The sequence below is a fragment of the Leuresthes tenuis genome, unplaced genomic scaffold, assembly GCF_036924035.1.
Source record: "Leuresthes tenuis unplaced genomic scaffold, fLeuTen1.0.hap1 SCAF_23, whole genome shotgun sequence".
Taxonomy (NCBI): Eukaryota; Metazoa; Chordata; class Actinopteri; order Atheriniformes; family Atherinopsidae; genus Leuresthes; species Leuresthes tenuis.
The window spans coordinates 28,220,170-28,233,201 of NW_027325377.1; positions in this window are offsets into that span (position 1 = coordinate 28,220,170).

Genomic DNA, 13,032 nt, shown 5'->3' on the forward strand with positions numbered 1-13,032 from the left:
CTTTAAACGTTCTTCAGTGAAGTGACTTTTCTTTAAACGTTCTTCATGAAGTGACTCTTCTTTAAACGTTCTTCAGTGAAGTGACTTTTCTTTAAACGTTCTTCATGAAGTGACTTTTCTTTTAAACGTTCTTCATGAAGTGACTTTTCTTTTAAACGTTCTTCATGAAGTGACTTTTCTTTAAACGTTCTTCATGAAGTGACTTTTCTTTAAACGTTCTTCATGAAGTGACTTTTCTTTAAACATTCTTCAGTGAAGTGACTTTTCTTTTAAACGTTCTTCAGTGAAGTAACTTTTCTTTTAAACGTTCTTCATGAAGTGACTTTTCTTTAAACGTTCTTCATGAAGTGACTTTTCTTTAAACGTTCTTCATGAAGTGACTTTTCTTTAAACGTTCTTCAGTGAAGTGACTTTTCTTTAAACGTTCTTCATGAAGTGACTTTTCTTTTAAACGTGAGTAGACTTTTCTTTTATACGTTCTTCAAGTGACTTTTTTTAACGTTCTTCATGAAGTGACTTTTTTTTAAACGTTCTTCATGAAGTGACTTTTCTTTAAACGTTCTTCATGACGTGACTTTTCTTTTAAACGTTCTTCAGTGAAGTGACTTAAACGTTTTTCAGTGAAGATTTTCTTTAAACGTTCTTCAGTGAAGTGACTTTTCTTTAAACGTTCTTCAGTGAAGATTTTCTTTAAACGTTCTTCAGTGAAGTGACTTTTCTTTAAACGTTCTTCATGAAGTGACTTTTCTTTAAACGTTCTTCATGAAGTGACTTTTCCTTAAACGTTCTTCATGAAGTGACTTTTCTTTAAACGTTCTTCATGAAGTGACTTTTCTTTTAAACGTTCATTGAAGACTTTTCTTTAAACGTTCTTCAGTGAAGTGACTTTTCTTTAAACGTTCTTTTCATGAAGTGACTTTTCTTTAAACGTTCTTCAGTGAAGTGACTTTTTTTTAAACGTTCTTCATGAATTGACTTTTCTTTAAAAATTCTTCATGAAGTGACTTTTCTTTAAACGTTCTTCATGAAGTGACTTTTCTTTAAACGTTCTTCATGAAGTGACTTTTCTTTAAACGTTCTTCATGAAGTGACTTTTCTTTTAAACGTTCTTCATGAAGTGACTTTTCTTTAAACGTTCTTCATGAAGTGACTTTTCTTTAAACGTTCTTCATGAATGACTTTTCTTTTAAACGTTCTGCAGTGAAGTGACTTTTCTTTAAACGTTCTTCATTTAGTGACTTTTCTTTAAACGTTCTTCAGTGAAGATTTTCTTTAAACGTTCTTCATTGAAGACTTTTCTTTAAACGTTCTTCATGAAGTGACTTTTCTTTTAAACGTTCTTCAGTGAAGTGACTTTTCTTTAAACGTTCTTCAGTGAAGACTTTTCTTTTAAACGTTCTTCATGAAGTGACTTTTCTTTAAACGTTCTTCATGAAGTGACTTTTCTTTAAACGTTCTTCATGAGTGACTTTTCTTTAAACGTTCTTCATGAAGTGACTTTTCTTTAAACGTTCTTCATGAAGTGACTTTTCTTTAAACGTTCTTCATGAAGTGACTTTTCTTTTAAACGTGAGTAGACTTTTCTTTTATACGTTCTTCAAGTGACTTTTTTTAACGTTCTTCATGAAGTGACTTTTTTTTAAACGTTCTTCATGAAGTGACTTTTCTTTAAACGTTCTTCATGACGTGACTTTTCTTTTAAACGTTCTTCAGTGAAGTGACTTAAACGTTTTTCAGTGAAGATTTTCTTTAAACGTTCTTCAGTGAAGTGACTTTTCTTTAAACGTTCTTCAGTGAAGATTTTCTTTAAACGTTCTTCAGTGAAGTGACTTTTCTTTAAACGTTCTTCATGAAGTGACTTTTCTTTAAACGTTCTTCATGAAGTGACTTTTCTTTAAACGTTCTTCATGAAGTGACTTTTCTTTTAAACGTTCTTCATGAAGTGACTTTTCTTTAAACGTTCTTCATGAAGTGACTTTTCTTTTAAACGTTCTTCAGTGAAGGTTTTCTTTAAACGTTCTTCAGTGAAGTGACTTTTCTTTAAACGTTCTTCATGAAGTGACTTTTCTTTAAACGTTCTTCAGTGAAGTGACTTTTCTTTAAACGTTCTTCTGAAGTGACTTTTCTTTAAACGTTTTCAGTGAAGTGACTTAAACGTTTTTCAGTGAAGATTTTCTTTAAACGTTCTTCATGAAGTGACTTTTCTTTAAACGTTCTTCAGTGAAGACTTTTCTTTAAACGTTCTTCATGAAGTGACTTTTCTTTAAACGTTCTCCATGAAGTGACTTTTCTTTAAACGTTCTTCAGTGAAGACTTTTCTTTAAACGTTCTTCATGAAGTGACTTTTCTTTAAACGTTCTTCATGAAGTGACTTTTCTTTAAACGTTTTCAGTGAAGTGACTTTTCTTTAAACGTTCTTCATGAGGTGACTTTTCTTTTAAACGTTCTTCAGTGAAGATTTTCTTTAAACGTTCTTCAGTGAAGTGACTTTTCTTTAAACGTTCTTCAGTGAAGTGACTTTTCTTTAAACGTTTTTCATGAGGTGACTTTTCTTTAAACGTTCTTAAGTGACTTTTCTTTTAATTTTTCTTCAGTGAAGACTTTTCTTTTAAACGTTCTTCATGAAGTGACTTTTTTTTAAACGTTCTTCATGAAGTGACTTTTCTTTAAACGTTCTTCATGACGTGACTTTTCTTTTACGTTCTTCAGTGAAGTGACTTTTCTTTAAACGTTCTTCAGTGAAGTGACTTTTCTTTTAAACGTTCTTCATGAAGTGACTTTTCTTTAAACGTTCTTCATGAAGTGACTTTTCTTTTAAACGTTCTTCAGTGAAGTGACTTTTCTTTTAAACGTTCTTCAGTGAAGTGACTTTTCTTTAAACGTTCTTCATGAAGTGACTTTTCTTTAAACGTTCTTCATGAAGTGACTTTTCTTAAACGTTCTTCATGAAGTGACTTTTCTTTTAAACGTTCTTCAGTGAAGTGACTTTTCTTTAAACGTTCTTCATGAAGTGACTTTTCTTTAAACGTTCTTCATGAAGTGACTTTTCTTAAACGTTCTTCATGAAGTGACTTTTCTTTAAACGTTCTTCATGAAGTGACTTTTCTTTAAACGTTCTTCATGAAGTGACTTTTCTTTAAACGTTCTTCAGTGAAGTGACTTTTCTTTAAACGTTCTTCATGAAGTGACTTTTCTTTAAACGTTCTTCATGAAGTGACTTTTCTTTTAAACGTTCATTGAAGACTTTTCTTTAAACGTTCTTCAGTGAAGTGACTTTTCTTTAAACGTTCTTCATGAAGTGACTTTTCTTTAAACGTTCTTCAGTGAAGATTTTCTTTTAAACGTTCTTCATGAAGTGACTTTTCTTTTAAACGTTCTTCAGTGAAGTGACTTTTCTTTTAAACGTTCTTCAGTGAAGTGACTTTTCTTTAAACGTTCTTCATGAAGTGACTTTTCTTTAAACGTTCTTCATGAAGTGACTTTTCTTTAAACGTTCTTCATGAAGTGACTTTTCTTTTAAACGTTCTTCATGAAGTGACTTTTCTTTAAACGTTCTTCATGAAGTGACTTTTCTTTTAAACGTGAGTAGACTTTTCTTTTATACGTTCTTCAAGTGACTTTTTTTAACGTTCTTCATGAAGTGACTTTTTTTTAAACGTTCTTCATGAAGTGACTTTTCTTTAAACGTTCTTCATGACGTGACTTTTCTTTTAAACGTTCTTCAGTGAAGTGACTTAAACGTTTTTCAGTGATGATTTTCTTTAAACGTTCTTCAGTGAAGTGACTTTTCTTTAAACGTTCTTCAGTGAAGATTTTCTTTAAACGTTCTTCAGTGAAGTGACTTTTCTTTAAACGTTTTCATGAAGTGACTTTTCTTTAAACTATCTTCATGAAGTGACTTTTCTTTAAACGTTCTTCATGAAGTGACTTTTCCTTAAACGTTCTTCATGAAGTGACTTTTCTTTAAACGTTCTTCATGAAGTGACTTTTCTTTTAAACGTTCATTGAAGACTTTTCTTTAAACGTTCTTCAGTGAAGTGACTTTTCTTTAAACGTTCTTCATGAAGTGACTTTTCTTTAAACGTTCTTCATGAAGTGACTTTTCTTTAAACGTTCTTCATGAAGTGACTTTTCTTTAAACGTTCTTCATGAAGTGACTTTTCTTTAAACGTTCTTCATGAAGTGACTTTTCTTTAAACGTTCTTCATGAAGTGACTTTTCTTTAAACGTTCTTCATGAAGTGACTTTTCTTTAAACGTTCTTCATGAAGTGACTTTTCTTTAAACGTTCTTCATGAAGTGACTTTTCTTTAAACGTTCTTCATGAATGACTTTTCTTTTAAACGTTCTGCAGTGAAGTGACTTTTCTTTAAACGTTCTTCATTTAGTGACTTTTCTTTAAACGTTCTTCAGTGAAGATTTTCTTTAAACGTTCTTCATTGAAGACTTTTCTTTAAACGTTCTTCATGAAGTGACTTTTCTTTTAAACGTTCTTCAGTGAAGTGACTTTTCTTTAAACGTTCTTCAGTGAAGACTTTTCTTTTAAACGTTCTTCATGAAGTGACTTTTCTTTAAACGTTCTTCATGAAGTGACTTTTCTTTAAACGTTCTTCATGAGTGACTTTTCTTTAAACGTTCTTCATGAAGTGACTTTTCTTTAAACGTTCTTCATGAAGTGACTTTTCTTTAAACGTTCTTCATGAAGTGACTTTTCTTTTAAACGTGAGTAGACTTTTCTTTTATACGTTCTTCAAGTGACTTTTTTTAACGTTCTTCATGAAGTGACTTTTTTTTAAACGTTCTTCATGAAGTGACTTTTCTTTAAACGTTCTTCATGACGTGACTTTTCTTTTAAACGTTCTTCAGTGAAGTGACTTAAACGTTTTTCAGTGAAGATTTTCTTTAAACGTTCTTCAGTGAAGTGACTTTTCTTTAAACGTTCTTCAGTGAAGATTTTCTTTAAACGTTCTTCAGTGAAGTGACTTTTCTTTAAACGTTCTTCATGAAGTGACTTTTCTTTAAACGTTCTTCATGAAGTGACTTTTCTTTAAACGTTCTTCATGAAGTGACTTTTCTTTAAACGTTCTTCAGTGAAGTGACTTTTCTTTAAACGTTCTTCATGAAGTGACTTTTCTTTTAAACGTTCTTCATGAAGTGACTTTTCTTTAAACGTTCTTCATGAAGTGACTTTTCTTTTAAACGTTTTTCAGTGAAGGTTTTCTTTAAACGTTCTTCAGTGAAGTGACTTTTCTTTAAACGTTCTTCATGAAGTGACTTTTCTTTAAACGTTCTTCAGTGAAGTGACTTTTCTTTAAACGTTTTTCATGAGGTGACTTTTCTTTAAACGTTCTTAAGTGACTTTTCTTTTAATTTTTCTTCAGTGAAGACTTTTCTTTTAAACGTTCTTCATGAAGTGACTTTTTTTTAAACGTTCTTCATGAAGTGACTTTTCTTTAAACGTTCTTCATGACGTGACTTTTCTTTTACGTTCTTCAGTGAAGTGACTTTTCTTTAAACGTTCTTCAGTGAAGTGACTTTTCTTTTAAACGTTCTTCATGAAGTGACTTTTCTTTAAACGTTCTTCATGAAGTGACTTTTCTTTTAAACGTTCTTCAGTGAAGTGACTTTTCTTTAAACGTTCTTCATGAAGTGACTTTTCTTTAAACGTTCTTCATGAAGTGACTTTTCTTTAAACGTTCTTCATGAAGTGACTTTTCTTTAAACGTTTTTCATGAGGTGACTTTTCTTTAAACGTTCTTCAGTGAAGACTTTTCTTTTAAACGTTCTTCAGTGAAGTAACTTTTCTTTAAACGTTCTTCATGAAGTGATTTTTCTTTAAACGTTCTTCATGAAGTGACTTTTCTTTAAACGTTCTTCATGAAGTGACTTTTCTTTAAACGTTCTTCATGAAGTGACTTTTCTTTAAACGTTCTTCATGAAGTGACTTTTCTTTAAACGTTTTTCATGAGGTGACTTTTCTTTAAACGTTCTTCAGTGAAGACTTTTCTTTTAAACGTTCTTCATGAAGTGACTTTTCTTTAAACGTTCTTCATGAAGTGACTTTTCTTTTAAACGTTCTGCAGTGAAGTGACTTTTCTTTAAACGTTCTTCATTTAGTGACTTTTCTTTAAACGTTCTTCAGTGAAGATTTTCTTTAAACGTTCTTCATTGAAGACTTTTCTTTAAACGTTCTTCATGAAGTGACTTTTCTTTTAAACGTTCTTCAGTGAAGTGACTTTTCTTTAAACGTTCTTCAGTGAAGACTTTTCTTTTAAACGTTCTTCATGAAGTGACTTTTCTTTAAACGTTCTTCATGAAGTGACTTTTCTTTAAACGTTCTTCATGAAGTGACTTTTCTTTAAACGTTCTTCATGAAGTGACTTTTCTTTAAACGTTCTTCATGAAGTGACTTTTCTTTAAACGTTCTTCATGAAGTGACTTTTCTTTTAAACGTTCTTCATGAAGTGACTTTTCTTTTAAACGTTCTTCATGAAGTGACTTTTCTTTAAACGTTCTTCATGAAGTGACTTTTCTTTAAACGTTCTTCATGAAGTGACTTAAACGTTCTTCAGTGAAGATTTTCTTTAAACGTTCTTCATGAAGTGACTTTTCTTTAAACGTTCTTCATGAAGTGACTTTTCTTTAAACGTTCTTCATGAAGTGACTTTTCTTTTAAACGTTCTTCATGAAGTGACTTTTCTTTAAACGTTTTTCATGAGGTGACTTTTCTTTAAACGTTCTTCATGAAGTGACTTTTCTTTAAACGTTTTTCATGAGGTGACTTTTCTTTAAACGTTCTTCAGTGAAGTGACTTTTCTTTTAATTTTTCTTCAGTGAAGACTTTACTTTTAAACGTTCTTCAGTGAAGTGACTTTTCTTTTATACGTTCTTCAAGTGACTTTTTTTAAACGTTCTTCATGAAGTGACTTTTCTTTAAACGTTCTTCATGACGTGACTTTTCTTTTAAACGTTCTTCAGTGAAGTGACTTTTCTTTAGACGTTCTTCATGAAGTGACTTTTCTTTAAACGTTCTTCATGAAGTGACTTTTCTTTAAACGTTCTTCATGAAGTGACTTTTCTTTTAAACGTTCTTCATGAAGTGACTTTTCTTTAAACGTTTTTCATGAGGTCACTTTTCTTTAAACGTTCTTCATGAAGTGACTTTTCTTTAAACGTTTTTCATGAGGTGACTTTTCTTTAAACGTTCTTCATTGAAGTGACTTTTCTTTTATACGTTCTTCAAGTGACTTTTTTTAATCGTTCTTCATGAAGTGACTTTTCTTTAAACGTTCTTCAGTGAAGACTTTTCTTTTAAACGTTCTTCATGAAGTGACTTTTCTTTAAACGTTCTTCATGAAGTGACTTTTCTTTAAACGTTCTTCATGAAGTGACTTTTCTTTTAAACGTTCTTCATGAAGTGACTTTTCTTTAAACGTTTTTCATGAGGTCACTTTTCTTTAAACGTTCTTCATGAAGTGACTTTTCTTTAAACGTTTTTCATGAGGTGACTTTTCTTTAAACGTTCTTCATTGAAGTGACTTTTCTTTTATACGTTCTTCAAGTGACTTTTTTTAATCGTTCTTCATGAAGTGACTTTTCTTTAAACGTTCTTCAGTGAAGACTTTTCTTTTAAACGTTCTTCATGAAGTGACTTTTCTTTAAACGTTCTTCATGAAGTGACTTTTCTTTAAACGTTCTTCAGTGAAGTGACTTTTCTTTTAAACGTTCTTCATGAAGTGACTTTTCTTTAAACGTTCTTCATGAAGTGACTTTTCTTTAAACGTTCTTCATGAAGTGACTTTTCTTTAAACGTTCTTCATGAAGTGACTTTTCTTTAAACGTTCTTCATGAAGTGACTTTTCTTTAAACGTTCTTCATGAAGTGACTTTTCTTTAAACGTTCTTCATGAAGTGACTTTTCTTTAAACGTTCTTCATGAAGTGACTTTTCTTTTAAACGTTCTTCATGAAGTGACTTTTCTTTAAACGTTCTTCATGAAGTGACTTTTCTTTAAACGTTCTTCATGAAGTGACTTTTCTTTTAAACGTTTTCAGTGAAGTGACTTAAACGTTCTTCAGTGAAGATTTTCTTTAAACGTTCTTCATGAAGTGACTTTTCTTTAAACGTTCTTCATGAAGTGACTTTTCTTTAAACGTTTTTCATGAGGTGACTTTTCTTTAAACGTTCTTCATGAATGACTTTTCTTTAAACGTTTTTCATGAGGTGACTTTTCTTTAAACGTTCTTCAGTGAAGTGACTTTTCTTTTATACGTTCTTCAAGTGACTTTTTTTAAACGTTCTGAAGTGACTTTTCTTTAAACGTTCTTCATGACGTGACTTTTCTTTTAAACGTTCTTCAGTGAAGTGACTTTTCTTTAGACGTTCTTCATGAAGTGACTTTTCTTTTAAACGTTCTTCATGAAGTGACTTTTCTTTTAAACGTTCTTCATGAAGTGACTTTTCTTTTAAACGTGAGTTGATTTTCTTTTAAACGTTCTTCAGTGAAGTGACTTTTCTTTAAACGTTTTTCATGAGGTGACTTTTCTTTAAACGTTCTTAAGTGACTTTTCTTTTAATTTTTCTTCAGTGAAGACTTTTCTTTAAACGTTCTTCAGTGAAGTGACTTTTCTTTAGACGTTCTTCATGAAGTGACTTTTCTTTTAAACGTGAGTTGATTTTCTTTTAAACGTTCTTCAGTGAAGTGACTTTTCTTTTAAACGTGAGTTGATTTTCTTTTAAACGTTCTTCAGTGAAGACTTTTCTTTAACGTTCTGCAGTGAAGTGACTTTTCTTTAAACGTTCTTCATGAAGTGACTTTTCTTTTAAACGTTCTTCATGAAGTGACTTTTCTTTTAAACGTTCTTCATGAAGTTTTCTTTAAGTTCTTCAGTGAAGACTTTTCTTTAAACGTTTTCAGTGAAGATTTTCTTTTAAACGTTCTTCAGTGAAGTGACTTTTCTTTAAACGTTCTTCAGTGAAGATTTTCTTTAAACGTTCTTCATGAAGTGACTTTTCTTTAAACGTTCTTCATGAAGTGACTTTTCTTTAAACGTTCTTCATGAAGTGACTTTTTTTTAAATGTCTTCATTGAAGACTTTTCTTTAAACGTTCTTCATGAAGTGACTTTTCTATAAACGTTCTTCATGAAGTGACTTTTCTTTAAACGTTCTTCATGAAGTGACTTTTCTTTAAACGTTCTTCATGAAGTGACTTTTCTTTTAAACGTTCTTCAGTGAAGTGACTTTTCTTTAAACGTTCTTCATGAAGTGACTTTTCTTTAAGTTCTTCGGTGAAGACTTTTCTTTAAACGTTTTCAGTGAAGTGACTTTTCTTTAAACGTTCTTCATGAAGTGACTTTTCTTTAAACGTTCTTCATGAAGTGACTTTTCTTTAAACGTTCTTCATGAAGTGACTTTTCTTTAAACGTTCTTCATGAAGTGACTTTTCTTTAAACGTTCTTCAGTGAAGTGACTTTTCTTTAAACGTTTTTCATGAAGTGACTTTTCTTTAAACGTTCTTCATGAAGTGACTTTTCTTTAAACGTTCTTCATGAAGTGACTTTTTTTTAAATGTCTTCATTGAAGACTTTTCTTTAAACGTTCTTCATGAAGTGACTTTTCTATAAACGTTCTTCATGAAGTGACTTTTCTTTAAACGTTCTTCAGTGAAGTGACTTTTCTTTAAACGTTCTTCATGAAGTGACTTTTTTTTAAATGTCTTCATTGAAGACTTTTCTTTAAACGTTCTTCATGAAGTGACTTTTCTATAAACGTTCTTCATGAAGTGACTTTTCTTTAAACGTTCTTCAGTGAAGTGACTTTTCTTTAAACGTTCTTCATGAAGTGACTTTTCTTTAAACGTTCTTCATGAAGTGACTTTTCTTTTAAACGTTCTTCATGAAGTGACTTTTCTTTTAAACGTTCTTCATGAAGTGACTTTTCTTTTAAACGTTCTTCATGAAGTGACTTTTCTTTAAGTTCTTCAGTGAAGACTTTTCTTTAAACGTTTTCAGTGAAGATTTTCTTTTAAACGTTCTTCAGTGAAGTGACTTTTCTTTAAACGTTCTTCAGTGAAGATTTTCTTTAAACGTTCTTCATGAAGTGACTTTTCTTTAAACGTTCTTCATGAAGTGACTTTTCTTTAAGTTCTTCGGTGAAGACTTTTCTTTAAACGTTCTTCATTGAAGACTTTTCTTTAAACGTTCTTCATGAAGTGACTTTTCTTTTAAACGTTCTTCAGTGAAGTGACTTTTCTTTAAACGTTCTTCAGTGAAGACTTTTCTTTTAAACGTTCTTCATGAAGTGACTTTTCTTTAAACGTTCTTCATGAAGTGACTTTTCTTTAAACGTTCTTCAGTGAAGTGACTTTTCTTTAAACGTTCTTCATGAAGTGACTTTTCTTTAAACGTTCTTCAATGAAGTGACTTTTCTTTAAACGTTCTTCATGAAGTGACTTTTCTTTTAAACGTTCTTCATGAAGTGACTTTTCTTTTAAACGTTCTTCATGAAGTGACTTTTCTTTTAAACGTTTTCAGTGAAGTGACTTAAACGTTCTTCAGTGAAGATTTTCTTTAAACGTTCTTCATGAAGTGACTTTTCTTTAAACGTTCTTCATGAAGTGACTTTTCTTTAAACGTTCTTCATGAAGTGACTTTTCTTTAAACGTTCTTCATGAAGTGACTTTTCTTTAAACGTTTTTCATGAGGTCACTTTTCTTTAAACGTTCTTCATGAAGTGACTTTTCTTTAAACGTTTTTCATGAGGTGACTTTTCTTTAAACGTTCTTCATTGAAGTGACTTTTCTTTTATACGTTCTTCAAGTGACTTTTCTTTAAACGTTCTTCATGAAGTGACTTTTCTTTAAACGTTCTTCATGAAGTGACTTTTCTTTTAAACGTTCTTCATGAAGTGACTTTTCTTTAAACGTTTTTCATGAGGTCACTTTTCTTTAAACGTTCTTCATGAAGTGACTTTTCTTTAAACGTTTTTCATGAGGTGACTTTTCTTTAAACGTTCTTCATTGAAGTGACTTTTCTTTTATACGTTCTTCAAGTGACTTTTTTTAATCGTTCTTCATGAAGTGACTTTTCTTTAAACGTTCTTCAGTGAAGACTTTTCTTTTAAACGTTCATCATGAAGTGACTTTTCTTTAAACGTTCTTCATGAAGTGACTTTTCTTTAAACGTTCTTCAGTGAAGTGACTTTTCTTTAAACGTTCTTCATGAAGTGACTTTTCTTTAAACGTTCTTCATGAAGTGACTTTTCTTTAAACGTTCTTCATGAAGTGACTTTTCTTTTAAACGTTCTTCATGAAGTGACTTTTCTTTTAAACGTTCTTCATGAAGTGACTTTTCTTTAAACGTTCTTCATGAAGTGACTTTTCTTTAAACGTTCTTCATGAAGTGACTTTTCTTTAAACGTTCTTCATGAAGTGACTTTTCTTTTAAACGTTTTCAGTGAAGTGACTTAAACGTTCTTCAGTGAAGATTTTCTTTAAACGTTCTTCATGAAGTGACTTTTCTTTAAACGTTCTTCATGAAGTGACTTTTCTTTAAACGTTTTTCATGAGGTGACTTTTCTTTAAACGTTCTTCATGAATGACTTTTCTTTAAACGTTTTTCATGAGGTGACTTTTCTTTAAACGTTCTTCAGTGAAGTGACTTTTCTTTTATACGTTCTTCAAGTGACTTTTTTTAAACGTTCTTCATGAAGTGACTTTTCTTTAAACGTTCTTCATGACGTGACTTTTTTTAAACGTTCTTCATGAAGTGACTTTTCTTTAAACGTTCTTCATGACGTGACTTTTCTTTTAAACGTTCTTCAGTGAAGTGACTTTTCTTTAGACGTTCTTCATGAAGTGACTTTTCTTTTAAACGTTCTTCATGAAGTGACTTTTCTTTTAAACGTTCTTCATGAAGTGACTTTTCTTTTAAACGTGAGTTGATTTTCTTTTAAACGTTCTTCAGTGAAGTGACTTTTCTTTAAACGTTTTTCATGAGGTGACTTTTCTTTAAACGTTCTTAAGTGACTTTTCTTTTAATTTTTCTTCAGTGAAGACTTTTCTTTAAACGTTCTTCAGTGAAGTGACTTTTCTTTAGACGTTCTTCATGAAGTGACTTTTCTTTTAAACGTGAGTTGATTTTCTTTTAAACGTTCTTCAGTGAAGTGACTTTTCTTTTAAACGTTCTTCATGAAGTGACTTTTCTTTTAAACGTTCTTCATGAAGTGACTTTTCTTTAAGTTCTTCAGTGAAGACTTTTCTTTAAACGTTTTCAGTGAAGATTTTCTTTTAAACGTTCTTCAGTGAAGTGACTTTTCTTTAAACGTTCTTCAGTGAAGATTTTCTTTAAACGTTCTTCATGAAGTGACTTTTCTTTAAGTTCTTCGGTGAAGACTTTTCTTTAAACGTTTTCAGTGAAGTGACTTTTCTTTAAACGTTCTTCATGAAGTGACTTTTCTTTAAACGTTCTTCATGAAGTGACTTTTCTTTAAACGTTCTTCATGAAGTGACTTTTCTTTAAACGTTCTTCATGAAGTGACTTTTCTTTAAACGTTCTTCAGTGAAGTGACTTTTCTTTAAACGTTTTTCATGAAGTGACTTTTCTTTAAACGTTCTTCATGAAGTGACTTTTCTTTTAAACGTTCTTCAGTGAAGATTTTCTTTAAAAGTTCTTCAGTGAAGTGACTTTTCTTTAAACGTTCTTCATGAAGTGACTTTTCTTTAAACGTTCTTCATGAAGTGACTTTTTTTTAAATGTCTTCATTGAAGACTTTTCTTTAAACGTTCTTCATGAAGTGACTTTTCTATAAACGTTCTTCATGAAGTGACTTTTCTTTAAACGTTCTTCATGAAGTGACTTTTCTTTAAACGTTCTTCATGAAGTGACTTTTCTTTTAAACGTTTTCAGTGAAGTGACTTTTCTATAAACGTTCTTCATGAAGTGACTTTTCTTTTAAACGTTCTTCATGAAGTGACTTTTCTTTAAACGTTCTTCATGAAGTGACTTTTCTTTTAAACGTTCTTCAGTGAAGTGA